Source organism: Nicotiana tomentosiformis, chromosome 8 (genome assembly GCF_000390325.3).
Source record: "Nicotiana tomentosiformis chromosome 8, ASM39032v3, whole genome shotgun sequence".
NCBI classification, from domain to species: domain Eukaryota; kingdom Viridiplantae; phylum Streptophyta; class Magnoliopsida; order Solanales; family Solanaceae; genus Nicotiana; species Nicotiana tomentosiformis.
The window spans coordinates 125,756,711-125,767,961 of NC_090819.1; positions in this window are offsets into that span (position 1 = coordinate 125,756,711).

Sequence of the window (11,251 nt, forward strand, 5' to 3'; positions counted from 1 at the left end):
CATTTTCCAGCCCTATATACACCATCAAATACTACAAAACAGCCCAACACACCCCAATCTCTTCGTACACAAAATGACCACCGTAGTAGTGTCAAACGACCCGAAAATGTTATGACGAACGACCAGCCAACCACCCTACATTTATATGGTGTTTATAAACCCCCTTCATCCTCCAAAACTCCACAAAATAGTAGTAAAACACGCAGCCCAACAGCAATACAAAACAGTCCACAAAACAGTCCGCTACAAGTGAATAACTCGAACTCACGGCTTCCGATCACCGTCCCGTGAGTTCTTACAAGTATAGAACGACTTACCATGAATTTACAGCAGAAAAAATGGATGAAAGAGAGCAGTAAACTCACCTTATTTGTTGGATAACTCAGCTCCTATCTTGGTTCTTCAAACTCTAAGTTTTACCTCCAATTGGAACTTGAAAGGGAGAGAAAATCAATTAGGGTTTGTGGGAAATTTTTGGGAGAATTATTTGTAGAGCTTATGTCTGGTTATTATGATCTATTTTAAGTCTAATATATGACCTTAAAAGGCCTCTTTGGATGACCCGAAATGGCCCATTTTTGGGCTTTCATTTAAGCAAGTAGGTGACACACCTACTTGTCACCTAGCAGCTTGTGCAGTGTTGCAAAAATGCCCATATCTCTCTACTCCGATGTCGTATTGAAAAACGGTTTAATGATTTGGAAAATAGACTCATAGATCTTTAATTTGATGGGTGGAAAACCCCATAACCCTAAGTATATTGGGAGAAAATCGCAGTTACATTTGACCCAAAGTTTCAGTAAAACTTATAAATGTAACTTGTGATGACTTTCATCGACTTTTGTTCCACAACTCTCTTGACTTCAAAACATAATAAACGGATGTCATACGACTAATATAAATCATAACATAATCTCCTTATCATGTTAATTACCCTAGTCTCACCCCAAAGGTACATGTTATAACATTCCCAACTTGTCGACTTTCGATAAAACATTATTTTATTTAATTGCTTTAGCTTCTGAACTGTCCAACCCTCTTTGTACTTGTTGTTCATGATCTTCAATATTTGTAACCTCAGAGGTAACGTGATTAACTTACTTTATATACTTTTAAATATTATCTCATTTTTGGTCCTACATTAGTTTGCTTACGACGCATTTTTACGTACGAAAATATAGGATGTAACATCTGAAGCACCTTAAAAAGGCCCAATGAACCGGGGGCTCAACTTGCCCCTCTTCCCAAACCTCATAACACCCTTCATGGGTGATACCTTCAGCAAAACCTTCTCCCCAACCATAAAAGACACATCACAAAGCTATTAGAAAAGTATAGTGTACGTCACAAAGTTGCCACCCCATACCATCCACAAATGAGTGGGCAAGTAGAAGTGTTGAACAGAGAGATAAAGAGTGTTTTGACAAAGACTATGAATGCTACAAGAACGGATTGGGCAAGAAAGTTAGATGATGCACTCTGGCCTATCGTACCGCTTTCAAAACTCCGGTTGGTATGACACCATATAAATTGGTATTTGGGAAGGCATGTCACCTACCAGTGGAGTTGGAGCATAGAGCTTTATGGGCCTTGCGGCCGTTGAATCTCGATATAGAAGCTGCGGGCACAAGTAGAGTCACAGAGTTGCACGAGCTTGATGAATTTCGTTACCACGCATTTGAGAGCACAAGATTATACAAGGAGAGTCAATGGGCACAAGTTAAAACATTATTTGGGAATGGAAGATGCGAAAGTAGTGTTGGTGACTCATTTGCTCGAGCCACCAAGGTTAAGCGAGCCTTAAGTGCAATTATCTGCATCGTGGCGCGACGTTAAATCAGGTGCTCGTTGGGAGGCAACCCAATTCGTAGTTGTTTTTTTAGTGTAGTTAGAATTTTTGTTTTTGTTTTTAGGTACTAACAAGTTTGCAGGCGAGTTTGGGCAAGTCGAGCAGGGTTTCAGCATCACCTGACGTACACCAGGAGCTGGGCAGGCGACGCCAGGATAAAGCCGACCAAAGCTGGCATTTGGGCTGGCGACGCCTAGCTAATGCCAGGTTCTGCTTGGCCTTAGGCTGGCAATGCCTGAGTAAAGCCAGGTTCTGCTTGGCCTTAGGCTGGCGACGCTTGGGTAAAACCAGGTATTGGGCCAGGTGATGCCAGGTAAGTTATTTCGGCCCAGTTTAAGTTATTTTAGTCGAACCTCCTCACATTACACGCCCTAAACACTGAACACAATACAAACAACCCTAACCTCACTTAAACCAAACACACATCAAGCTTTAAAAGAAAAATTCACAAGCACACACATCTTCTCATCAGCGTTGCTCTCAACCAAACACACTGCATGAATTGCCCTCACCCACAAACACTCAACAACACATTTCCATAGTGGTATCCTCCATCCCCATTGAAGTCAAGTTTAGTCTTGCTATTTTTTCACACTCATCAGAAATTCTCAGGCAACTCCTTCCTCTCAAAAGCTTCAAAGGTATGATTTGATCTACTTCCTTTGTAATTTCGAGAGGGGTACATGTATACAATTACACACAAAAATTGGTGGTTGTTCTTCATTGTAGTATTGAGTTTGTGTTCCCCAACTCCATGAAACCCCCATAGGAATGGTGCTGTGATTGTGAAAACATGTGGTAGTAAGGAACCCCAAGCCGATTTGGGAGGATGAGGCAATCCCTCATTTCCATAAGAACTCCCATGGCACTAATGCATGTTAAGTGTTTGATATAATTCCTCAATGGCATTTCTTGTCCCTATTGGAGCCCGAGTCTCCGGGATTTATAGACTAGTGTTATGAAGTCGTACACCACGTTAAAATCTTAAGTGTGGGGTGGCTCGCGGGTAGCCCATGTGTTGTTCTTTGATTCTAATATTAAGAAAATACGAGGTGAAGTCTGAGTAACCTTGGAAAGTCGGGCAAAATTATGTGTGTAGTGTGTAATGCAGTTTTATCTGACTACTGCTTATTTGTGTAGGAACAAAAATACCTCCCAGAAAAGACACAGGCAAAGCCAAGGCTACTTCCACTGCGCCGGCTAAAGTAAAGGCAACCTCAGCACCTCCCCCAAAGAAGAGAAAATGGGGAGAAACTACTTCCAATCTAAGTGGAGTACAAGTTGTGGCAGCTATAACAGCCATGCGTCAACAACCACAAGGCCAACGAGAGTTTGGCATCAACAACATACCACCGCATACTAAGGATTGGTACAGGCGCTGTAGGCCTAAACTTGTACACCCGGAAGCAGCTATCCACGAACGCAGCTTGAAAGCAAAGTATCAGGCAATTTGGAGGGGCATTCAGGATCTGGGGTTGAGCTATGTATTCAAGAACACATGGGACATTAATCTCAACTTAGTCCGAGAATTCTATGCAGGGTTTGATCTGCAAAGTACTGAACAGCTGGTGTCGATTCGTAGACGATTGATAGATTTTTTAGCCACGACCATATGTAACTTTTTAGGTGCTCCGGATGTTCCTGTGGAGCCATTGGACCACTTCATTAGCTAGCCTACATACAGAGAGTTGAGACACATGCTTTGTGGTGCCGATTCTATGGCAGCATGGGTCCGGGATAAGATAACTAATCGGCACAAGAGGTTTCCCAAGAAGAATATGAGGGCGGAGTCTCAAGTGTGGCTTAAACTGATAAATGCACGGTTCCTACCGTGCAATCATGAAACGCTCATTAGCCGTGAAAGGACTTGTGTACTCTACTTTCTCATGATTGGTCAAAGGATAAATGCGGGTCATCTGATCCGCTACCAGATGTTTGTAGTCAGAACGAGTAATAAAGTCAATCGAATGCCATTTGCCAATTTTCTAACTCAGTACTTAAGACACGAGGAGGTTGGGGAGGAGCCAGAGTTTGACCACACCATCGATCAGCCCCTACGACAAACGGACATCACTAGTCTCCTGTTGAAAGAAGAGACTGCCATGACATCGTTGAAAAGTACCGAGCGCAACGTTTAGGATGATAGTTTTATGACCCATCTCTATGGGATGATGGATTTGCAGCTAAGGATAGGAGGTCACCCGGCCACATCTGAGGAGAGGACTGAATTGGAGCACCGGTACCCGCTCAATGCTCATGCCCAACAGCTGGTTGGATTAGGAGATGGATACATACTCCCCGATGATGAGGATATCAACACACCGGAGCAGTTTGAGGCTAAGCCAGAGCAGTCAGATGGTGAGGGAGATGATGATAATGATGATGAGGACGAACATGATGATGAGTGGAGAGCGTCAGAGGATGAAGACGTTGCTTAATAAGGGAGTTCCTTTACCCCTACTCATTTTTCGTATTTTATCATTTTGTGCATGCACTGAGGATAATGCATGATCTAAGTGTGGGGTGGGGACTTGTACATGGTTAATTTTAGTTATTTAGTGTTAGTTTTAGTATGTGTTTTAGTATTAGTTTAGTAATTGATTTGGATAGTGTTAGTTTTAGTATGTGTTTTAGTATTAGTTTACTAATTGATTTGGCTATGTGTTTTATTTATTTAGTGCCGTTAAAAAAAAACAGAAAAATTGGACTCTTCCCGACGATAGATCTCCTAGACAATTTTCTTGAGGGAGGGAAGTCTAAAGAAAATATCAAAAAGATTTTTTTTGTGTAGGTAGTGTAGTAATTCCCCCTTGGTTTTTCTTTGGGCCGCGGTTCTTTTTCCAGGGGCTTTTAGTTGAACCGGGTGTAGTTAGTTTTAATTTTTAGGAGTAGGAACCACGAAGCTATGCATTTAATTATAGCAATATCTCTTAGCTTTGTTATGCCTTGAGAATAGTTAGTACTATGGTCGTGACGCTTAGGCTCGGTCTTTGACTCTAGCATAAATACCTTAAATCGTAGATTCCTAATTTCTCTTAACTGCTTTGACTGGACTGTAGCGATGAAACCAATCCTGAGTGAGTTATGTGCCATGTGTGTGTGAGTTTTGTATGTATTCTGTGCCTTGCATTTGATGTCTAGAACTTGCCCTGTGTGTGTGCAAAGCGAAATAATAGTCTTGTTCAGTATGAGAAGTGATATAGGCGTTTCTTTGTTAAGCCAGATATATATAATTTACCCACCTAAAAGTTATGTAACGTAGTTAACCCCTTTGATCCTGTAATCTTGTTTCTTTGGCAACCACACTACAAGCCTTACCCAATTGTTTGAATTAACCATCTATTTTAACCTTTTCACCTCTAATGAGCACTTGAATTGTTATGAACTTTGTAAAAGTTAAAGTGTGGGGTGGTTGGTTTGGTTTTTGAGTGGAACTAATGAAATAAGGAGAAAGGTGCACTGTTTTGAAAAAGTAAGAGCCGCTTGAATTGAAAAAAAAAGAAATAAAAGAAAAAATAGTTGTATTGCTGGGAAAAAGAATATTCTTTGATAAGTGGCGACTCTTAATGTAATTATGCTTAAAGAAGAATGGGATAATATGCATTGATGTGAAGATGGAGTTTTGGTTTGACATAAGTATGGGCTTTGTATTAAAGTATATGTATCAAAGTGCTTAAGGGAGGTGTAGTCACTCATATCCAAATGTATCCTACCCGACCCGCAGCCTACATTACAACCAATGAAAGTTCTATTTGATATTAGATTGAATTAACTCGATTAGTTGAGTATTACACTACGGGCAAGCCTATGGTGCATCATTTGTGGCATATGAATGTTATTTCTGAGAGCGAGTGAGTTTTGTCTATCTGGAGTTCCTATGTTCTTAAAATTCGTTGTGTGTGGAACTAAGCTCTTTGATTGGGTGAGGGCACATGATTAATAAAGGAAAGGTAATGTTGTTGACTTCCATGTAGAGTAAGTAAGTGAATTGTGAATAAGACATGGTATTTGTGAGTCGAATCTTGAGGCGGGGATGTCACACCTTTGTGCTTAAACTATTTTTAAAGATTCTTGGTATAATGAGTTAAGGGAATTGCTTAATAGGTTGTGTTTATGAGTGTAGTTTGATTGCTCGAGGACGGGCAATGTTTAAGTGTGGGGTATTGATGTGTGACTATAATTCATGGTTTAGCACATTGTTCGCCTTGAATTTTTATACGCTTTAATGATAAAGTACACCTTATTTGCGTGTAATAGGGTCCATTTTATGTGTAGATGGATTGAAGATGAAAGTAGAAGAAAAAGGAGACCTACAAGTCGAAAGCATGCGCAGGAGCAGTGAATGAGAGAACCTGGCGACACCAAGCATTGGGCCAGGTCCAATCCGAGTTTTGAAGACTTAATTCATTTTCGGGTTTGACTAGGACTTGGCTTACACGTTTAGGTTTTTTCCTACATATATAAATAGACCTAAAAACACCACTTGAAGGGACTTTTGCAACCGGAGGCAAGAATAGCTTGTGGAATCACCCGTTGGGAGTTAGAATCATCGATTTCTACATCTTTTCATCTTTACTATGTATTTTAATTATGCAAAATATTTGGGATATTGTTACTATGAATATGAGTAGCTAAATTTCTAATCTAGGGTTTTGATGGAACCTATTAAAGGGCCCTCAATTAGCTGTGCCTATTTAGTATATATTACTCAGGAGAGAGTGTATATTTAGGTAGTTGTTGAATACGTATATGAGGGATCCATACGGAGGTTTAAAGGTGAGATTAGGGATAAAGAAACCTTGGTGCGGTCTGAGTGAGCGGTACTTAATGCCAGCTAGCATAATTCTGGAGAATATGTCTAGTAAATTATGGTAATTACTCGGGAGAGAGTTACGACAGTTAGAGTGCTCATGATCGATAGAGAGGACTTAGGCAAATTTGTAGAAAACGTAGCGGAAAAGATTCCGATAATAGGGGAAATCACAACCTTAGATCATTCCAATTCTTTTTCACAACCCGTTCATAGTTAGTTATTAATTATTGCATTTTCATTACGTAATATTTAGTTAATAAAAATCCAAATTGTTACTTAAATATTTCTGAAGATTGATTGCGTGAATTTGTGCGAGTCTAGTAGCTGTGTTTGATAGGTTAATTCTCGGTGGGATTCGATTCCGGACTTTTAAACCGGATTATATTTACAATGATCGTTAAGTCCTTTTTATAAGACATAGTTGGGCGTGATCAATTAGTCAAATTAACTCTTCAATTATGACAACTAATTTGGGACAGAGGGAGTATTCTTTTCATTAATCTTCTTATTAAAATATAGTAATTGTCTAGGTACCATGTATCCTAGTTAGGCAACATACAAAACTCTATTAATAATAATATAGTTTTCTTCTTAAAAAAAATATACTATTTTTGTTCATAATGTTCGGTTTTTTGTTAGTTAATTTTTTGTTTTTGGATCTAGTTGGACGTTGACGCTTGACGTAACATGTCAATGGAATAAATAGGGAAAACCCTACTAAGGTGCTGGGAAGTTGTATGTATTTAATTTTGATGGATGCATAACGGTATACAGACTCAGGTTTTTAATTTTTCATAGAATTTATAACGTGTTTCAGTTACTGGATTAATATATATATATATAAAAGCAAAATTGATTGGTGTGAGCACCTAAGTTTTGACCATATTTAAATTTTTGTCACATTTTACTATGTAAATATTTTTAGGAGTTTAATCTACAGTGTCTAGTTTTGTTACACCTTTTTTATGGGGTAAAAATTAAAAATAATTTAAAAGGTCAATTATTACTATTAATATTATTTTAATTTTTATCTTTATTTAAAATAAAAAATAAAAAAATATTTTTTTTAACTTTCGGTTTGAATATAAAAAAAAGGGGAAAAGGGGAAGTAGGGAATTAAAAAATAAAAGTAAAAGAAAGTAGGAAATTAAAAAATAAAAGTCAAAGAAAGTGAAAAAGTTAAAAAATTAAAAGTAAAGGAATGTGGGGAATAAAAAAATGAAAAGTAACACAAAGTGGAAAATATAAAAATAAAAGTAAAGGTAGGTGAAAATTAAAAAAAATTTAAAAGAAAGTAAATTTTTTTTTAAAAAGTAAAAGAAAATAGATTTTTTAACAAAAAGTAGAAGAAAGTGAAAATTAAAAGATAAAGTAAAAGAAAGTGATTTTTTTTTAAAAAGTAAATAAAGTGGGAAATAAAAAAAATAAAAGTAAAGGAAGGTGGGGAATAATATTTTTATAAATAGAAGAAAAATGGGAAGTGGGAATTATTTTTATTAACAAAATCTGAAATTTTTTGAAATTTCTTCTATAAATAGAAGAGAAAAATAGAAAACAAAGAGGAGGGAATGAAGAAAAATATTTTTTTTCTTCTATACTAAGGGAATTTCTACTCGTGTTATTCTTTCTTCCTCTTTCTTTCGAAAAGTCCAGCAAAAAAGGAGCAGCAAAACCAACTGCGAAATAGCTCGAAAACAGCTTCAAAATCAGTCCAAATTCAGTTCTGAAACCATCGTTAAAGTGAGGTTATGTTCGAGTTCATCGGTTCGAGGTTCCGACGATATCGCATTTAGAAGCCTACAATCTTGGTTCAGATCTCTAGGAGAAGTATTAAGTCGAATCTCTTCATTGTACTTGGATTTGAGAGCTCCCATTTTAAATAAAAATTGCGGCTGATTGAGGTCCGTTCTTGCCTCTTTCGATTTATATTTTTTTGGTCGATTTTTTCATTATGTTTATTCATGAAACTCTGTTTATGTGTTTGCTTGTGGTATTTGTTGAAGAATTTTCATTGGTTCCTATCCTGATTTGCCATGAGTTTTAATTATTTTGCTAATTAAATTTTAGAGTTTATATTTGGTTAATTAGTTAATAAATTAGGCCATGTGATTTGTTTGTAAATTTGTCTTGGGCCGTAAAAATTTGGCAATTAGTTGGGATTGGTTGACATATGATAATTGTAACGACCCGGTCAGTTGCTTCGAGAGTTGTAGTCCCGTTTTCCCATTTTCTGCTTCTTTTATGTTCTACAGCTGCTATATGACTTACCAGGTTAGTTGATTCGGGTGCGGAGTAAATTCAGAGTGAATTGAGTCTCTTAATTGAAATCTTAAGCAGAAAAAGTCGACCGGATATCGACTTATGTGTAAACGACCTCAGATTGGAATTTTGATGGTTTCGTTAGCTCCGTTGGGTGATTCTGGACTTAGGAGCGTGTCCGGATTGTGATTTAAAGGTCGGGAGTAGAATTAGGCTTGAAGTGGCGAAAGTCGAATTTTTGGAAAGTTTGACCGGGGGGTTGACTTTTCGATATCGGGGTTGGATTCTGATTCCGAAAGTTGTAGTGGGTTCGTGGGGTCATTTATGACTTGTGTGCAAAATTTGAGGTCAATCAGACGTGATTTGATAGGTTTCGGCGTCGTTTGTAGAATTTGGAAATTTCAAAGCTCATTAGGCTTGAATCCGCATGTAATTCGTATTTTGATGTTGTTTGAGATGATTTGAGGGTTCGACTAAGTTCGTATGATATTTTGGGACTTGATGATATGTTTGGTTGAGGTCCCAGGGGGCCTCGGGTGAGTTTCAGGTGGTTAACGAATCATTTTTGGACCTTGGTTGATGACTGATGTCTGCTGCTGTGTTTTTCTGGTTTCCTCTTACACATTCGCGAGAGGAGCCTCGCGTTCAGGAAGGGTGTTTGTGAGTTGGGAATTTTTGTTCTGCGCATTCGCGTAGAAAGGGACGTGAACGCGAAGGTGTGGTCTGTGTGTGCATCGCGGACGCGGGAGTGGTGTCGTGTTCGCGAAGAGGAGTGAGGCGGTTGGGGATCCCCAGCCTTTTGGTCTACGCGTTCATGAGGCATGGGTCGCGTTCGCGAAGGTTAGAGTCAGTAAAGCATCGCATTCGGAAAGAGTTAAACTGGGAGTCAGTCAAATTGGTCTACGCGAACACGAGAGGACAGTCGCGTTCGCGAAGAAGAAAATCTGGGCAGCAGTATTTAATTCCAAAACCGAGGGTTTGAACCCATTCTTCATATTCTGAGCTAGAGACCACGGATTTGGGCAATTCTTGAAGGGATTTTCGGGGAGTTGATTGGGGGTAAGTGATTCTTACTTGGTTTTGGCTAAATTCCATAATTATGTTTTTAATTCCATCATCTAATTTGTGATTTGGGGTGAAAAATTGGGAAAAAAAGAGGAAATGTTTTTGAGTTAGATTTTTGAGGTTTTGAACAGGATTTTGTTATCGGATTTGAGTAAATTTGGTGTAGTTAGACTCGTGAGTGAATGGGCTAGGGTTTTGTGACTTTTGTCGGTTTTCGAGACGTGGGCCCGAGGGCTGGTTTGAGCCAATTTCGGATTTTGGCTTATAATTTCGTATTTTTATTATGAAATTGATTCCTTTAGCCTATATTAATTGTATTGTACCGCGTGTGGCTAGATTCAGGATGTTTGGAGACCGATTCGAGAAGCAAAGGCACTTTGGAGTAGAGTTTTGTACGATTTGAGGTAAGTAACAGTTTTAAATCTGATCCTGAAGGTATAAAACCTCGGATTATTGTATTATGTGAGTATTTTGAAAGTGATGCACATGCTAGGTGATAGGTGTGTGGGCGTGCACAGTGGGCATTGGGACTTGGTCCATTGCGTGAAACTGGAAAGTTGAATAAGCTTGTTGTTACCTATGTGCCATTTCTATGCTATAGAAATTTGACAATGAATCATGCTAGAAATTATGCTTAGGTGTAACGACCCGACCATTTTTTTTGAAAGTTATATCCCCATTTCCCCCATTTCTACTTCTTCTGTGTTCTTCAGTTATATTATGATATGCCGGGTTAGTCGGTTCGGGTCCGGAATAGTTTCAGAGTGAATTGAGACACTTAGTCTCCTTATTAGAAGCTTAAGTTGAAAAAGTCAACCGAATGTTGACTTATGTATAAACGATCTCGGATTTGAATTTTGATGGTTTCGTTAGCTCCGTTAGGGGATTTTGGGCTTAGGAGCATGTTCGGAATGTGATTTGGAGGTCCGTAGTGGAATTAAGCTTGAATTGGCGAAAATTGGAAATTTGGCGATTTTGGTCGGCTGTGAAAAATTTGATATCGGGGTCAGAATAGAAGACTTCGCGAATATTTGCTTATTTTCACCATTTTCAAGTCGGGCCTTGGAGCTTTTGGAGTGATTTTTTAAGGGGATTCAAGGGTTTTCACAGAGGTAAGTTACTCGAGCTCTAATACTCCTAGCTATGGTGTTTTCCCGTTGTTTTCTCATCTAATTAGTGAGGTTTCGAATTAAAAATTGGGGGTTAAGGCTTGGGATTTTGGAGAGTGAACTTTGGAGTTTTGGAGGGGAAAAATGAGGTCGGAT